The sequence below is a fragment of the Bactrocera latifrons genome, unplaced genomic scaffold (assembly GCF_001853355.1).
Source record: "Bactrocera latifrons isolate USDA-ARS-PBARC rearing strain unplaced genomic scaffold, ASM185335v1 scaffold_30, whole genome shotgun sequence".
NCBI lineage: Eukaryota > Metazoa > Arthropoda > Insecta > Diptera > Tephritidae > Bactrocera > Bactrocera latifrons.
This window is the reverse complement of record NW_017536630.1, coordinates 245,719-262,307: the sequence shown is the minus strand read 5'-3', so window position 1 is coordinate 262,307 and position 16,589 is coordinate 245,719. Positions and strand designations below refer to the sequence as shown.

General features: G+C 37.5%; 1 protein-coding gene across 2 annotated transcripts in view; it reads right to left on the bottom strand.

Annotated features, from left to right (window-relative positions):
• Positions 1 to 16,589, bottom strand: part of LOC108970521 (tyramine beta-hydroxylase) — a 56,263-nt gene that overhangs the window by 7,052 nt on the left and 32,622 nt on the right. The window lies entirely within an intron of this gene.

Below are 16,589 nucleotides of genomic sequence, written 5' to 3'. Positions count from 1 at the left end.
ATTTTGATGATTTGATTATTTATACATTTTTTAGATTCAAAGTTTTTATAATGAATATTTATAGATTTAACTCTAGAAGAAATGGTTTTCTTAATCTAATTTAAAATCTTATCATAWCTTCTTATATACAGCCCAAATGGCTAGGCTTCAGTTTCAGTGCTACGAGGCATAAAATTAAACTGACCAGAGTAAAATAAGTGTTTGTAAACCTTAACTATCCCAAAAGCTCCTACGAACTGGTTTGCTGATAAAAGAAGGTATTTTTCCACTCAGTTATAAATTTTTTTTGGTCGGCTGATTAATCCAGTCAGTCCAGGTATTCAAACCAACCTTTAAATATAAATTATTGGACAACGAGAGGAACAATGATTATTTTGACTACGAAGGCTGTTAGCAATTAGGCTTATACACTGTTCCAAATATATCTTGCGGTTAATCCAAACAATTTCAAATGATTTCGAAATTTCAGAGTACTCGTAGTAGAGAGCGTGGTCTCATGCTTACTTACGTAAGTATTAAAATAGGAGTCGAATCACATTTTCGCGGCCGTCGAAAATTGTTGAACGACGCCTTTGAATATAACTGAGCCCGAAATGTGGTTCGGTCAAAGAAAAAATTTCGACATAAGGAAATGCACCCACTAATCAATTTAATGGTCACAGTTTAAACATAATCCATTTAGAAAAGAATTGCTACTCCAATATATAGAGCTGAGACTCTACTAGTATTTGACGAAGATTGTGACTAAATAGATTTCAACAATTGATTTTGATAAGACCGAGTGTTAAGTACAATAAACGGTGTCCTAGAATTATCGAATAAGTTACATTTTTCGACCTTAAAACCGTTTTCGATATCTTGAACATACCTCCTTCCCTTATGCAGCTATGTAGGTTTGAGTTTGTTACCTCTAAATAATTAAAATTATTTTGGGTATGGTAACAGGTAAAASAAAACAGATGCCGACTAATATAATTTCAAAATGTTTCACAACTACGTCCTTTTCAACTCAAACCTATGAACTGATAAAGTCAGTCCTGAAATCGAACTACTGAACTTAAAAGTTCATATCTAACAAATTACTAAAGCTAAAKCGTCCAGCAGCAGTAAGTTTGCACCTAGAGCGTCTGGCAGTCAGAACGTCTGCCAAGGCGGCGAGATTACCCTTATCAAAAACAAGTAGTTTAAAGAATTTCGTGCGTTCCACTTTGGACCTGATCAACGCTTGCTAAGCTGGCGAAARTTCGTAGTCCACTCTAGGTCATCGGAGTACCGACTCGTTATCAACTTGATGAAATTAGGGCAAAGGATATCAATTTCTAGCAAGCTCAACGACTTTGCAGTTTCCAGCGATTCTAAGAGTACATCTACTACTACATACCTTGACAGAAGCCATATAAATAAATATCTCATAACATATTATAATCTAATACGTGAGTTTATGACCTGTAATATAAATTATTAAAATACCGGATATGATTGTTGATGGTCCCGATCCCAAAATACAGACGTCACAATCTTGCAGAAGACTTTTGGTTATTTCCACGTGTTGTAGGGAGTTCTGTTCATCAGATGATTATCGATTGTACTGCGAAATGATATGAAGAACATGTTCAGCTAATATCTCTGGAACAACTTGTCTTTACGGTCCTCCAAATTTGATGTTTTCATCGGTAACAGCTTCTTTAGGGGTCCACTGTTCTCATCGTCCTCGGTGCTCAAATCGTTTCGTTTAAACATAGAAAATTTCTTTTTCAACGGTTGATTTCCATGGTGCAGATTGGAGTCATGTGTARAAGTTTACACTAGTGAGGAAAGTTCTTTGATCGTCATTCACTTGGCAGTGACCAGAAACGATTCTTTTACATATGGCTCAAGCATATCACGACTTCCGGGCTTTGAGTAAGTATCCTCTTGGTAGCCCAAGAACATCCGTTTGAAGGYGAGCTAAAGTGAGAAAGCGAAGCATCCCCTACATAACGTTGTGCTTTGGGTTTAAGAGTAGCCACTTAAAAAAAATGAACTCAATAAAAGCAACAAACCTCGGATGAGAGACTCCCTTCTGACTATGACTCCCGACTATGCCAAACGATATAAGGACTACGAATTGAGGKCATGCACTTGGAATACCGATACCTTAACTGGGAAGGTGCCGCTGCCCAGCTGGTTGATTTCTTCGTGAAGAAAAGGCCGACATCACCGCCGTCCAAGAAATGCATTGGACGGGATAAGGACTGAGACGAGTAGGTCCTTGTGGCATTTACTACAGTGGCCATATAAAGGAGCGCAAGTTTGGTGTGGAATTCGTGGTGGGAGAGAGACTCCGTCGCCGRGTACTATCATTCACCCCGGTGAATGAACGTCTAGCTACAATCCGCATCAAAGCGAGGTTCTTCAACATATCGCYGATTTGCGCCCACGCCCCGACGGAAGAGAAGGACGATGTGACCAAAGATGCCTTTTATGAGTGCTTGGAGCGCACTTATGAGAACTGCCCTCCGTCACGATGTCAAAACCGCTCTTGGCGAAATTCAGCCTCCACGACCAAACACGACCAAACACGACCAAACATTACCAAATGGGTTGAGGCTGATCGACATCGCCGGGGTACTAGATACCAGCACAAGAAAATACATCAAGCTACCTGGCTATCTTCGGAGCGAAATACCACCAACCAGATCGATCATGTTGTGATAGACGGAAGACACRTCTCCAGTGTTGTAGACGTCCGTAGGCTCCGAGGTCCGAACATCGACTCGGACCACTATCTTGTTGCAGCCAAGATTCGGACCCGCGCGCGTCAACAAATACAATAAATGTTCGACGTCGAGAAGCTGCAATCACAACAGACAGCYGAACGATTTTCTACTCGGCTTGCACTCCTGCTCTCGGAGAGCATTTGTCAACAACTAGGTATAAGGGAACTGTGAGACGGTACTTCAAACTCCTTACGTACAGTTGCTAATGAAACCATTGGCTTTCGGAAAATGCAAAATAATAGCTGCTACGACGAGGAGTGCCGTGTCACAGGCTGACAACCTCGCAAAGTTACGATCGACCACAACACGTGCGGGATGKGTTAGATACCGAGAGTTGAAGAGGGAAGCGAGACGCATACCACTGTTGACAGTCATAACTTTGAAGTTGTAGATAGTTTCGTATATTTGGRAACCAGCATAAACACCACCAACAATGTCATCMTGGAAATCCAACGCAGGGTAACTTTTGCCAACAGGTGCTMCTTCGGACTGAGTAGGCGATTGAAAAGTAAAGYCCTCTTYCGACGAACAAAAGCCAACCTCTTTAAGTCGCTCATAATTCCCGTCTTGCTATATGGTGCAGAGGCTTGGACGATGACAACAACTGATGATTCGACGTTGCGAGTTTTCGAGACAAAGGTTCTGCGAAAAATTTATGGTTCTTTGCGCATCGAATTCGAGATATGCGACGACATTGACATAGTTCAGGGAATTAAAAGACAGCGGCTTCGCTGGCTAGGTCTTGCGAATGGACGAACACACTCCAGCTCTGAAAGTATTTGACCCAGTACTCGCCGGGGTAAGCAGAGGGATAGGAAGACCTCCACTCCGTTGGAAGGACCAAGTGGAGAAGGACATAGCTTCGCTTGGAATATCCAATTGGCGCCACGTAGCGAAGAGAAGAAACGACTGGGGCGAGTTCTTAACTTGGCTATAATCGCGTAAGTAGTGTCTACGCCAGTAAAGAAGAAGGAAATTCCAAATAATGTCGATTAATTTAAACCATGGCTTCAACAGTATATTTTCCTCCCAAAAAGCGAAGCTTTATTAACACAAAAAATTTTTATTCATCCACTTTTMGTAAACTAACACAAGTTGCCAAATTTCCATATTTTATAAACTAATGGTTCAAAAGCTGTCGCGCCTAGAGCTAACTAGGAATCGTATGTATTAAATCTAGTATGTGTCAACGAAACTGTTAAAGTTTAACTAAAACTGGAACACCACCTTTCTGCCCCCCAAATTATGAGTGTAAGAAAAGTTTTTTGACATCCGAACATAGAGTTTCCCTACTTGCTTTCATGATGGTGTAGTGCTTCATTATGGCAAACTGAGCGAGAAGCAACGAGGAATCAGCGAATCGCGATCGTTTCGAATTAACCTAACAGACAGTATATTTATGCAGATATACATACATACATATATTTACAAGCTAAAATATTCCTTATTACAATTTAATTATAAAACAGGTAATTTAAAATTCTGCGAAATTTAAGGTATCTCTCAGCTGTGCTCATACAAAATGCAAATAAGGTGATGTAAATTTTTCATTTTGCTGTCCAGGAGCCCTTCCAGGTAAAGGTATATAAGAAGCACATATGTGGTATTCAAAAGCATATGCCGTTTAATCAAAATGGAAGCGCAMACACATACGTATATATAGATATAAATCGTATGTACAATATATTCCGCGCAATCCATCATAAACCTGTAAAAAGTTCATTCGAATTTGGTAAAGCGGCAAATAGCAAGCTTTTAATGAACGCGAGTACGAGGTGTGCTCAAAAAGTATCGCGAATTTTGAATTTTCGCGGGTTACGTATATTCGAATTTCCAACTTTTTTTGCGTTTTGTTGCGTACTCATGTCTCTCACTTATGCCGACAAGCTCGGTCATTTTAAATGTTCATTTAATTGCTGACAACTGCTTTGCGTGCACGTGTTTTGGATCGTCTTCGATTTTTACCTATTCAAAAAAATGGATCACAGAACCTGTATCAAATTTTGTGTGAAAAACGAAATTAAGTGCGCGGATGCATTTAGAATGTTGACTGTGGCATACGGAGAAGCTATCTTGGACCGAAGCAACGTTTATCGGTGGTACAAAATGTTCTCAGCAGGCCGAGAAGATGTGACAAAAATTGGCAACACACTAATGATGCCGCAGCCACCGTATTCCCCAGATCTGGCCCCCTGTGACTTTTTCTTGTTCCCTAAACTGAAGAGGCCCATGAAAGGACGACGTTACGTCTCTCTTGACGAGAAAAGACGGCATCGAAGGAGGAGCTGAAAAAGATAAAAAAAAAATGATGTTTTGAAGTGCTTCGAAGATTGGAAAACCCGTTGGCACAAGTGTATAATATCTCATGGGGATTACTTTGAAGGGGACAAAATAGATATCCATGAATAAATAAATAATTTTTGAAAAAAACACAAAATTCGCGATACTTTTTGAACACACCTCGTGTATTATATGTATTTGTACGTATACGCGTCAGCCACAACGGAAATTTTATGCACAAATGAAGCTGTACGTATATATTGACACCATGCTCATTTTCATACACACACTTGGCCATTAATATATAATTTCGCCTAAATACCATCATAATCGGTGTGAAACGTGTAATGATCTCAAGCACAAAGTAATGACAAGTCGTATTAGCGAGTATGGAAATGTATTCCTTTGAACAACCATTCACAGCACCAGCTGTGTATGGYGGAGGCAGAACCGCCGACAATTGCTTTGCTGTTTCGGAGTATGCACTATTGCGCCGGTGACGTTGAAGTTGCTGATGATGATGAAGTCGTTCGGAATGCGATGCTATGCGATACCAAGAAATTCCTTCGTCCTTTATTACGGCATTGACGTCTTCATCATACCCCACCCTCATCAGTGAGCATTTGYCCGATTGATACCCACACTCTACATCCAAACGCCGTCATTTGCCAGTCATGCTGTCGGTGAASCRAAGGCTCACAGATATGGTGAGCGGGTGCGGTGTGGGGGTCGGTTTAAGGTCAAACTCAAGAACACGTAATGCTGGTGGATAAAATTGTTGAACATTTCTCATAAACGTTGGATCAAGTGACATGTTGGCATTTTATGAATTCTTGATGTTATTTCCGCCTTTCTTTTTTATTATTGAATGTTCTTCGTTATCTTCTGGCATCGTATTGTGTTGTAAATTGCTGTATTTCATTTATGCAGGAATAATTTGTAAGGGCGTGYTGATGTTTATTACTTACACTCTTAAATTCATAACAAATTCCGTATTATAWTATTAATGGCATTACTTCTTATACTCATATTATATATAGTTATAGCCATATCATTAATGAGCATGATGAAGAATTGTCAGAAATTCCTTTGGAAGAAAATCAATTCGCTCAACTTATATTTTCATGCATGAGGAAGTAGTTGCCGAATTAATAAGAAAATAATGACTGAAGGGTTGACTGTGGCAGCTGCATGCCATCTTCCGCGATGTATTAAAATTTTATGCTGAATTCTCCAAATTCTTAGAGAGAAGGCTTCTAAGATAGGAAAATAAGTAATAACATTTGAGGGGACTGTTATTGTGCACTGGTCAACCACAAGCAGTTGCGATGTTGAAAAAACGTAAGATGTCCAGTTAGGGGTCCTAGCCGGTCACTGTTCGATAGCGTCCATACGGTCGTGTTAAATATTTTGCAGATGTCAACGATTGAAATAGTGTAGGTAGACGGGTCCTTTGAACTGTCCAGCATTCATAAGATTAAAGTTGGAACCCCTTGGATCTTATATCTTTAGTATCTAGACGAAATAGCTGAAAGCTAAATTTTTTCCCTGATCCATCTTCAAGAGCTGTACCGTTGCTATGATAACTTTCTCGGGTTCATTTCTTATAACATAAAAGCGTTCAAAAAGAGGTTATTGAAAGAACACTTCGGTGAGCAGATAATTTCACGTTTGGGGCGGTCGCTTGGCCACCAAGATCGTGTCATATCACACCGTTAGACATTTTCCTGTGGGGATATGTAAAGTCTAAAGTCTGAATAAAGTAAGTCTTTGCGGACAATTTTGCKTCGTTTCAGTCCTTGGAGCAAAACATCACGCGTGTCATTCGCCAGTTACCAGTCTAAATGCTCGAAATAGGACTCAATGGATCAACCATCTTATACTTAGCCACGGCAACATTTGAAATACATAATTTTCAATACCAAGGAATGTTCTTTCGAATGATAATAAACATTCCCCATTAAAATCGAAGCTTCTGTGTTTTTCTTAAAAAAAAAACGTAATATCTTCTGTTCAKAGGATAAAAACGGGTTTACTTAATAGCTAGAAAGAATCCACTTAAATGCAAATGCGTTTATCACAAGCAAAGAAAATGAGAAACATGACAATTCAGAACTTATTAACGCATGTTCGCTGTCGTTRCAACCACAAAAACAGAATAATAATAACAGTATAATCGAAAAACAAATGTATTAAGAGTCACGGTATAATTGTGATAAGATGATAGCAGTAATTTGACCAATCTCTTTCAGAAAWTCGAATAGAAAAGAGTTTACATAGCATATATGTAAGTGCAAGCACAAATAACTGGCGAACAAATTTTTATTATACTTATGTTGGGCCGAACTCTTCCTCCAATTACATTCTGTTAGACATATAACTATTTTGTTCCCCACGAAAGGCATAAATAATTTGCTATTTTAATTTTCTCGTGACCCTGAAATTGTTGAAGAGCCAAGCCATGTCACACTTAAAGAAAATATAAGATACCAAAATTYGACGATCTGGTGTTGTCAAATCGCCGATTGAAGTCGCGCAAGGTAGCTGAGACATAAGAAATCTTACAATAATAGCCATAACAACACTGCCAGCAAAATTATACTCAATTCAAAATATAAATATTCCTTAACGAAGAACTGATTGACTGACCACCAAAATGTATTACTACATGACCAAATAATAAAAATTTTTTTATTCGTGTTGAATTTGAAGCATTTTTCAATATTAAAGAACTATCTGAACTATTACATAAGATCTTATCTTATGGCCAATTCTTTTTTCTAAATGTTCGTTGAGGTTCAAGGATGGTTTTTACGGCAAGAAAATTTCGAATAATTGCCGGAAAACCCCAAAAAACAGTTCTCTCTTTTTCCCGTACAAASGAATGATTGTTTGTTTGTTAGTAATGCTAAGAGAACGGCTGCACCAATCTTGATGAAATTTGCAGAGGTTATTCGTTGTGGATCAGGGTAGGTTTTCGAAATAAAAATGCCTTATGCTTTYCCTGAGGAAAAGTCGGAAAATTGGACAACTCCGAAAAGTAGCTTTTTTTCATACAATTTTTTTTTCAATATTTTGATTTGTAAATTATTTGAATCGTTCAATGGATAACTTGAAGCAACATTTGGTATACATGGTGCTGTTAGATGTGGATGTATTCTGGTGAGTAGCAAAAAAAGGTTAGCCGCACTCACACGTTCTTCTTTGGATGGTGGATGGTGGTTACACCAGATCGAATTGATGAACTTATTTCTGGGGAGATTCCAGAGAAAAATCCTGTACTTTACGAACAGGTGAAAACCAATCCMACTTCGGGTTGTATGTCTGCCAATAAATGCGCGAAACATTATCCACGTGCTTTTCTTTCGGAAACACAAGCTGGAAATGATGGATATCCACTCCATCGGCGTCGCTGACCAGATAACAATGACAGAACATTCAGCATTCAATTTAAAAGAGTGAATATCGAAGATGACAACACATGGATCGTACTTTATTCCCCACTATTGTCTAATTAACATTCAAAATTCATATCARTGTTGAGTACTGCAGTTTGGTGAAATCGATAAAATTCGTTTGTAGGTACGTCACCAGGATCATATTGATATCATCGGCCTCAACATCCGCACCGAACGAGGGGAAGACGAAATATCTCCTGTTATCAAACAAACAGCCGTCGCACTCGCGACTTGGCTCTCACSTCACTGCTGACAGTCATAACTTTGAAGTCGTCGATAATTTCGTCTATCTTGGAAGCAGCGTAAACACCACCAGCTATGTCAGCATCAGCCAATCCAACGCAGGATAACTCTTGCCAACGGGTGCTACTTCGGACTGAGTAGGCAATGGAGAAGTAAAGTCCTCTCTCGACGAACAAAAACCAAACTCTATAAGTCACTCATAATTCCTGTCCTGCTATATGGTGCAGAGGCGTGATGAAAACACTCCAGCTCGGGAAGTATWCGACGCAGTACCCGCCGGGGGAAGCAGTGGAAGAGGAAGACCTCCACTCCGTTGGAAGTATGGGTGAAGAAGGATATGGCTACGCTTGGAATATCCGATTGGCGCCACGTAGCGAAGAGAAGAAACGACTGGCGCGCTGTTGTTAACTCGGCTATAATCGCATAAGCGAAGTCTACGTTAATAAAGAAGAAGAAGAAGTACGTCCCCAAAGGAAGCAACACGGCGGTTATTAGTCTTGAGCAATACGGCAGCTAACTGAACTGCAATAAAGCGCTTTGTGGGATATTTACTTTTGCAATTCACGAACGTTTTCCGACTGTTGTGCCTCTCGCACTKGATTTGGAGAATGGCCAAAGAGTTTATTTCAACTTTGAGAATACAACACAGCCAGTAAAATACCGCCAGCAACAAAATTAATATTGACGAGTTTTTTTTCTGAACTTTCGTCAGAGGATCCGTTTGCGAGAACATTGCTCTATTTGGAAATTCCTTGAAATAGTTACGCAGAAAGTAATGTCAACCAGTAGATGGACATCCAGATRTGTTCTCAACCAATGCATTAGGACGAATTTACACAATCCACCCGAAAAGACGACGATTGCGTCTACCTTCGGTTGCTATTGATTAATGTACGCGGTTCAACTTCATTTGAGTCATTGCGTAGTGTGAATGGTACGGTGTGTGCAACTTTTTTTTGAAGCAAGCTAGGAATTTAAATTGCTGGAACATAATCACTTCGAATGCAAATGAAAATCGCACGCTTTTCGCGGTAATCATTTCGACATCAACAAATAGATATCAACAAAAATGACAGGCCAAAGATATTTTATATCGTATTCATACAAATCAATCAATCGTCTTGACAATGAAGACGACGCCGTGAATTATCCAGTGGAATTTCTAAATTTTTTGTAGAGGCTTGGTAGGTATATCGTTACTATGTTTCGCAATCTGCAAGCGTCGAAACTGTGTAWTGGAACCCGACTGCTTGTGACTCAGCTAACGAATACAATGGGGCAGCATACTTGATTTTACAAATTCCTTTGAGTTCTAACGATTTACCATTTCAGTTCCAACGTATTCCGTTTCCAGTGAAAATTACATTTGAGATGCAATCAGCAGGACACAAAAATACTCGCATAGTGTTTGGCATAAATTTGGARATGCTATGTTTTTCATATGGCCAGTTATACGTTGCGTGCTCACGAAATGGAAAACTATCTTTTCTGTACACCGGAACAGAAACCAAAAAAATTTGTTTAACAAACTGCGTTACATTGAAAAAAAAATGAAATGATAAATTTAACTTTCTTTTCATTTCAAAACACATAATTTCTCGCAGGCCAACGGCTGCGGGGTAAGCTAGTTATACATATAGTATATTTGTTCATGGCTCATAAACTGCTGGCTACCTGCGCAATTTGCGGTTTATGTTTTAACTTTTACTTTCATCACAAATACTTACACAAAGAGCAGCACACAAACATTTGCTTAAAGAACTCGCTGCAAGGCCTGCAATGTCAGCATGTGTTTGTGGCAGTCACCGTCGATTTCCTGAGAACTACACATTTTAAATCGCCTTCGCGCACAAGAATCCTCATACACACATACATTCACATAAACACAAACAATATGCTTGCACTTGGTGAAGCACTCATACGCTGTGTTGATCATAAGTTGATTTTTACTTTTATTGTATTTCAGCTTCTTTGCACTTTCATGAATTATTCACCACATTTTCTGTGCTATTTTATTTTTTAAAGTTTTCCACTCGGCAATCAAGATTGCGTTTTGAATAAATATTTTGTTTTTTTACACAATTAGTTATTGACCCGTAGAACATGCACAATTTTTTGTCTAATTAAAAAAATATCCATTGTTGTTGCAGTGATGTTGTAATTTTGTTGGAAACTATTGTAAGTATGCGTTATGGTATGAGAATGAGTGGAGTACAAGCGTAAAACTTATACCTGTCAAAGCGTATTGCATGCAATTGTTTGTGCCAATCTGCTTGTGTGTGTCAAAATAAGTTTTGCTCGAACTTTTTAAGTGTCACAACCAACTTTAATGAAAACGAAGTTACTTCACTGCTTACTGATGCAGAATGCGCTGCATGATAAACAAAATTTGTTGTGTTTGCAATATGTGCATACGAGGGTGCGTGAAATATGAACAGCATTTTTACATTGCCGAACATATTTGAAGGACTTTCTTTCTGAAATGTTTCTGGAAGTTTCTTTATGAAATGGACAAAGGCTGACGAAAAGATTTAAGAAATTATATTCACTTTCAAGTCAAAAAGTGAAATATTTTTTTGAGGAGTAATTTTATTTAACGTATATACATTTGCAAAATTGAATGCTCTTGAATCAGTATCGATTAATTTAGAAAAAAATTGTATTCCCGAAGCGGATCTCCAGAAACAAAAGTTTTGGTAGTGAGTGAAATTGTTATGCTTATTCATTTTTCAAGGCCCAAACACAGAAAAATGTATTATTAGCACAGATAAATACAGGTAATGATTTACCAAGCAAATTTCTGKAATTGTCACAAAATGGCGAATTTGTAATAAATAATAATATTTTGTTTATAAAAGAATTATTATTCCGAGTAGTTTAAAAATCGAAATTATTTAAAAAATCATACATCTTCAGATCTTACTTGATATACTTAATATATCTAAAAAGGTCTTGTAAAAATTTCTAGTCGTTCGATGTAGTCATTTCAGAGAAATTTTCATCACCGGCTCTGAGAACATCGTTTCGAGAAAAAARGTCAAAWTATTTTTAGAAATATACTCRCACTTCCTAAAATGTTTWTTTGCCGTATCCAATTTTGGAAATTTTTCTCAAATGTATTGGATTTTTTGAAAACCACAAATAGGTTTGACCTCTCAATACTGGAATCATAACGCAAAAAACTAAAACCAAAACTGATTAATGATTCTCTAGTGCACAATATTGCTGTATTGGGATGACCGTAGCCTGTGCAATGTGTGATCTCAATTCCTTGACAACGACAATAAAATCGGACGAATTGTTTCCGTATCGCCCTAATTCTTATATCTGTCCTGATCTGAGCTTTTAATGTTCTCAGAATTCAAGTGGTAGCTCTCTGGAAAGCAATTTAGCGATAACGAAACGTAATTACCGAGAAGGCGTAAGCGTAGAGGTCTATTTTGAAGTAAAAGACTAAGCGTAGTACAAAAATAACAATTATGTTAATTAAAAGAAGCGAGCCTAGTCAAATTTTATAGAAAAAGAAATATTAACAAGTAAGGAAGGACTAAGTTCRGAACCGATCATTTAATACTCTTACAACTKGCAGGACTCAAAGCCTGGGAATGTACGGTKTAAAATGTCAACTACAGGATCGGAAAGTTGGAAAATGAAAATCATAATATGTAAAATCAGGCAGATGTTCGAAATCCAGATATTAGTSTTGTGGGGATATAGAATAGAGTATTAGAATACACTGCTATGAGTAAAATATTTTCAAAAATTTTCATTGAGATGGCATAAATATTGGCCGATATATGCAGCATACTATAAAGTCACCTGGAAGTTCGAAAATCTTTACATTARGTAAAGGGGGCTTAGGCAATATGACTCAATTCAACCCATTTTCGATACGCAGAATTAATATTGTCAGTAAAGGATTCTGTCTGAATTTCAATTGTATATCTCGCACTTCTTCTTCTTCTTGATTGGCGTAGACACCGCTTACGCGATTATAGCCGAGTTAACAACAGCGCGCCAGTCGTTTCTTCTTTTCGCTACGTGGCGCCAATTAGATATTCCAAGTGAAGCCATTTTTTTTCCTTATTTCGTTTGCCATAGTCGTCATCAAAAGTGGGGTCTCTCATCCGAGGCTGTTGTTGCGTTGTCACTGGGGTGGTTTTTTTTACGTGGCGGGTCCCAAACTTAGCACACAACCCTATGCAGGGAATGTTGCGCCTTCTCACTTTACCTCACCTTCAAACTGATGTTCTTAGGCTACCCAGAGGATACTTGGTCAAGGACCGGAAGTCGTGAGCTACTTGAGTCATATGTAAAAGAATCGTTTCTGGCCACTCCCAATTGAATGGCGATCAGAAAACTTTCCTCACTTGCGTGAACTTCTACACATGACTCCATCCTCCAATCTCGCACATATCTCGCACATTGACCGATATTTTCGGCCAACAGTTAACTATAGGTACTTGGGTCCAAATATACGGTACCTAGGGGCTTGAACTTTTTTTTGGATTTGTACAATTTCATAAGGTTGCATACTTTAAGGCTATTATTTGTGCAAAGTTTTATCCCGTCGTATTAATYGCTTCTGGACTTGTACACTCGAAAGAAAAGAATCAGATGGAATTTAAAATTGTGCTATATGAGAGTAGGTGTGGCCATAGTCCGATTTCGTCCATTTTCACACTTTTAACATAGGAATATGAGAAAAATGTCACGTACTAAATGTAGTCGAAATTATTCAGGTGGCTCCCGAGATATGTATTTTCACACGGCTCCCATAAAGCCTTCTCATACGAGCTAGRAGGTAAATTTTAACGTCTCTAGCTTATTTAGTTTTTGATTTATCGYGCTTTTAGTAGTTATATAAAGAGTGAGCAGGGTTATTTTCCGATTTCATCSATTTTCACGCTCTTGGTAGGAATTCGTACATGTTTTGCTCTGAGCAAATGCAGATTGACACTCAGCCGGATTTGAACTTTCTTGCCATCCTGATAATTTATATAGTTATAACCCTATATCTATCTCGCTTAGCTTTTGGTGCTACGCACAACTGTTAGATTTTGTATTCTAATCGTGGTGAAATTATCGTWGGATATGTGTCTTGCTTGATTCCGAAATTTACATTGACGTCTGAGTCGGGACAGATCGGATTTTTCTTTCAGATTTTATAAATATATCCAAAAATTGTATCTCTAAAGAGAGTGTATATAGTCATAATTTCAAGATAATTGAAATGCGCATACTACCTGTAATCTCCAAGTAATGCTGCCATATTTACATTAATATTTCTAATATGAAGGTTACATTATTTTCAAACCATTTGTTGCGCAAGTTCGCGACTATAGTTTTATATGCTAAAGAGTTCGCTGTAAACTAATTGAAACCAAATACATACAAGTAATGAATCTAAGAACCTTTTCTTGAAGGAACTTGATACGCTTGTTCTTCTCAGTTTATTGTCAAATGCACAAAACAATATAGTGCTGCAACTCTGTAACCAAATAGCTAAACAATTTCCAAATTGACGTAGAAAGAAAAATATGTTTTATCAATATGTACTAAATTATTTATCAAAAACTATCATGCTGTAAACTTGRCAAACACACTTTCCCCATAGCGTCACTTTCAATTCAATCAAAGATTAACAACTCATATACCCAACATGAGGTTCTCCCTACTTTCGGTTGATTTCAGATATCTTATGCCGGCAGCGCTGAAATTTATTCATTCCTTACTTTTTATTTTCGGAAGTAAAGACCATATCGAAAATATATCCTATGAAATCATTTTTGGCTTCCAATCCTTGTAGAGAATGTTTACTTCCTATGCTTTGAATGATCTGAACATCTTAATATCTGCTGGTGTYTAATGCACCCTCGTAGAAAGTAAAATATTATAATTACTTATTCAACTAGCATAGTCTTTTTACCAGTTTGCYCAACTTTAGTGTTCGTGTTTAAGCATAGAAGCTCTAACTTAGAACAGTATTTAAAAGAAACTAATATTTTACGTGGAAAATACAAAAAAAAATATATACGAGTATATACCAGATAAAGTTTCAATTAAATGAAATCGCCACTGATAACAACTTTGCTGAACTCGGTGTCTGTGTAATACCTTGTCTGAATATACTCCTAAAATTAAAGATATTTTGTCAATAAAATTCTTACAATTGCTAGTTCATCTTACAATTCAAAAAGTGGCGTTGGACAACCTTTTGGAGCATATTCAATGAGAAGAGAAAAGCAAAAGTCTAATACGAAAACTAAATGCCATTGAAACAAATAACGTGACGTCAAAATCTGGCGAATATTTAATGAGACAAGCAAAAAAGGGAAAAGTTTGGGAGTTACCGTTTTATATGTATATTCGTAAAAAACGAAGTTGGAGAAATATTTTCAAGTGTTTTCTAATTTTTATAAYAAAAGATTTTGCATCAGTGTTTAACATTCACTATTTGACAAAAGCGAATGGATTACGATCCAATTACAAGGTCGTTAGAAAGAGAAAGAGAGATTCTTTCTTAATTTATTTACTATGTTATAAAGTCAACCGAAAGCTCGAAAATCTTTCTATTAGGTGTATGAGGGCTMGTGGAAGTATTGAACAGATGTTATACATCTTATTTCTAGATAAGGATGCMCTCTGACCTTCATTTAGATATCTCACAGATTGATCGATATTTTCGATAAAAATTCCGCAATRAGCATGGCGATCCATATACTTAATTCGTATCTGGAACTTGACTATATCKTTAAATAGTATTATTTAAATGCACTTTTTGTGGAAAATTTTATTTCGATAATGTCAATGTCTTTCGATTTGTAAACTATAATGTGAAATAAGGAAAATTTATTTCAAAAGAAAGGAAAGTAGCCGTTATACACCAAATTTAATTGATATTAGTCAAGTTGTTCACGAGATTTCACCTCAGACGTTATCACACCAGTAGTCCAATTTTAGTTGAAATAACTTTAGTGGTTTTGAAATAGATTTAGTGGTTTATAAGAATGTACATTTAACCTATTAGAAGGCGAAGGGATGCCAATTTTTTTTAAAAAGTTTTCAACCTCCTTCATATTTCAATATTCTATACAAATGTATAGCTTTCTACCTGTATCTTAATTTGTGGCTTAGTTATGGGACTTCATACGTTTTCTTTTAGTGGCATTTTCTGGCAATGGCACGATACCATACGTTTCATTAAGATATCTCAAGTTTTACTCAAGTTGTCACTTGCATGGACTGATGGACGTMATCCTGAACAGTTATATAACGGGTGATGCAAGTTTAGGTGTTTTTCAATTGCATATTATGGCAGTGAGTCTTGTCATGCCGTTATGTTATATCATTTCCTGTTCAATATTATTTGGTATTTCATTATGGAAAAAGTACCATCAGCAGTCTAGAGGCCCAGCATTCATTATTAGATAATACTTGTATTCGACTGAATAGACCACCTCGACCACGTAGACCAGTTACGTAAACAACCAAAATTTCCACATTTGACACAAAAAGCCACCTGAAGAGATTCCAGGAAAAAAACGGCTTAGTATGGTATGTGGGCTGGTGGCATCATCGGTCCATATTTCTTCAAAAAAGATGCCGATGTGAACGTAGCCGTCTATGGCGGCCGTTTTCTTTTCGTGATAACCGATTATTTGATGCCAGAAATGGATGCTCGTAGTCTCGGTGACATTTGGTCTTAACAAGACGGCGCACATCAAAGGATTTTTTGGGAGAACACTTCGGTGAGCAGATAATTTCACGTTTTKGGCCGGTCGGTTGGTCACCACGAACGTTTAATATCACATCTTTAGAGTTTTTCCTTGGAGCAAGGCATTGTGGG